This window comes from Arachis ipaensis, chromosome B10 (assembly GCF_000816755.2).
Source record: "Arachis ipaensis cultivar K30076 chromosome B10, Araip1.1, whole genome shotgun sequence".
NCBI lineage: Eukaryota > Viridiplantae > Streptophyta > Magnoliopsida > Fabales > Fabaceae > Arachis > Arachis ipaensis.
This window is the reverse complement of record NC_029794.2, coordinates 6,784,696-6,787,467: the sequence shown is the minus strand read 5'-3', so window position 1 is coordinate 6,787,467 and position 2,772 is coordinate 6,784,696. Positions and strand designations below refer to the sequence as shown.

General features: G+C 35.2%; 1 pseudogene; it reads right to left on the bottom strand.

The window, feature by feature from the left end:
* Positions 362-1,276, bottom strand: LOC107620036 (annotated as a pseudogene).

Below are 2,772 nucleotides of genomic sequence, written 5' to 3'. Positions count from 1 at the left end.
AAAGTACACCGTAAGGGTGGTATTAACTGGTGGTTTAGGTAACAATTAAAACCCCCGTTTTGTATTTTCCTCTTACTAACGAGAAAGTTTAATACGTGATATAGTTATTTTTTATATTTAATGATTAGAAAAAAAACACTGATATATTTAATGATTAGACAATAATATATTTTATATAAAACTTTAATACAGCTGATAATTATTATTCTTCATTTTTTAAATGATTATATTTGTCTTTAATTAATATAATTGATGAAATAATCTATCATATTATTATTATTATTAAACACAAATTAAAAATTAAAATAAACTATTAAACTACTCTTTCACGTTAGTCCATGACAATAAAAAAAAAGTTTCGTAAATTCAGCCCATCAGAATACATAAATTCAGTTACAATTTTAATCTTTATTATCTTATCTTATCTTTACACTTTGTCCACTTTGAGATCTTCCTGTCGTCACTCTTGCACTTGCACAGCCTTGCAGCCATCAACTTAAAGCCACTCCTCAAGTAACCTACTATTGCGGGAAGTAGCTCTAATGGTGAGCAAGGAGATCGTCCCCCATTACATAGTACATGAACAAGTATGAATCATAATGTAGGCCATTGATTAAATAAAATTCCTGCAGCCTCCTTATGCACTTGAAAGACATTTTCTTGTACAAAAAGATTGCCGGTTTGTTGTAAGAAATTACGTGCAAATAAACAGCTCGGCATGTTGGAATGCTTGAAGCATATTTTATGACCTCCTTAATCAGAGAAGATGCGATTCCAAGTTTCCTATAAGTATCCACTACTCCAAGCGTCAGAATGTAAACTACAGTTTGATCTGATTTGGCCGAGTCATATCCAAGCAGATCCACTATCTCGCTTTCTTTAGCAAAAACAACCCGTGCTGTCACAAATCCAATGAGCTCATCACACCGGCCATCTGGTCGATTAGAGTCTACAACTCCCCATGACACAATGTCACATCCGTTTACCACATCGTGGAAGAAAGTAGCTTCATACCTGACGGGAAACACTTTCGTATGGATATGCTCTAAAGTCTCTAAGTCAGAAGGTCGAATGGGCCTGTAGCATATTTTTGGCTTAGTAGAAAATTTTGGGGCTACCATTGAGGTTCTTGTTCAAGAAGAAATAACTTAATCGCCAGCAAATATCTGATGTCCTTGGAACAGTCGTGCAACCACTTCTCCTTCCATTTACTCTACAACAATGATAAAGGCCATTGAATACTTGCTATTACTTTATTCTTAGAAATCAGAAATTGATGGAAGGATTTGGATCTTGTGGTTTGTGGTTCTTTCAATTTTCCTCCGCCAAACCCTTATGTATCCCTAGGACTGAATTGTAACTCTTCTGACGGAGAAAGAGCGACAAAGACGGCTTGATTGATTGAATAAGAAAAGAAGAGAAGAAGAATATTATACTTTGTATTTCTTGATTGATTGAGTTAAATTGTATAATGAAAGTAAAACTAAATATATATAGAGTATTGGTCTAAGAAAGATAAAAGTAAATATAAGATAAGAAAATAACATAAAGATAAGATAAGATAAGATAATAAAGACTAAAATTGTAACTGAATTTTTGTAGAGTCCTGCTAGGGAGCCATACAATGTGTATAATGGACTATTGAGTTACAAAATGAACATCTCCATACTATCTAGAATAACTAGGAATAATAAACATCTTCCCAAAAATAGAACTCTAATATTATGTCATGATACCACTCATCCCAAAAGTTTCAGCTGATGGCAAAAAGTAACACTAATGATTATATCTCTAATACTCCCTAATCCTCCATTTTACACATTGTACAAATATTCCATTGGCTCCTCATACTTTTCCATTTATGTATTCTGTTGGGTTGAATTTGTGGACCACGAGACTTTTTTTTTGTTGTCATAGGCTAAGGTGGAAGAGTAGTTTAATACGCCCCGCAAGCTGTTGGATGGAAGATGTCAATAATCCGCAGATTGGATAAATTCCGATGAAATTGTTGAGGAAAACGCGTCTGACGTGGTGACGCAAAGGGAGATGCGTGCGGCGGAGTTAGAGCTGCCGACGACAAAAATATAAAAGGAGATGTTGTGCTTGAGAGCAGTGATGTTATAAAAAAGAAAAAATAAGCACGTAGAGCGCAATAAAATTGATCTTTAGAGGGCGCGTATGGCGCAATAAGAGTGGTATTCAAAGGGCGCGTACGCGATAAAAAGAGGGCGCGTGGAGCGCAATAAGAGTGCAGATGGAACTGCTAAAACAGATGCAGATTTAACTGCTGAAATAGAATGCAGACATGACTGCTGAAACAGAATGCAGACGAAACTCCCGGAAGAAGGTGCAGATGGAACTGCCGGAAGAAGGCGCAGACATGCCATAGTAACTATGCCATAGTTGTTTTCTGTTAGAACATGTGTAACCAAGACTAGTGTTGGATTTTTACTTGGATGGACGTAATAGAGATTAGTTGAATTCTGAGCTAAATTAAAAGATTGATTATTCATCGTGGGAGGAGATTGAAAAAGAAGTAGGATGATTTTTCACCGGAAAGATGATAGCTTATGTATCCTCTTCAAGGATGATACCAAGACTCTGATACTATGATAAAATTGTAACTGAATTTATGTATTCTGTTGGGTTGAATTTGTGGACCACAATACTTCTTTTTTTGTTGTCATGGGTTAAGGTGAAAGAGTAGTTTAATATAAACATCTTAAACTTTTGAAGTAGACTTGTTGATTATTTGACCGTCATAAAATTGAT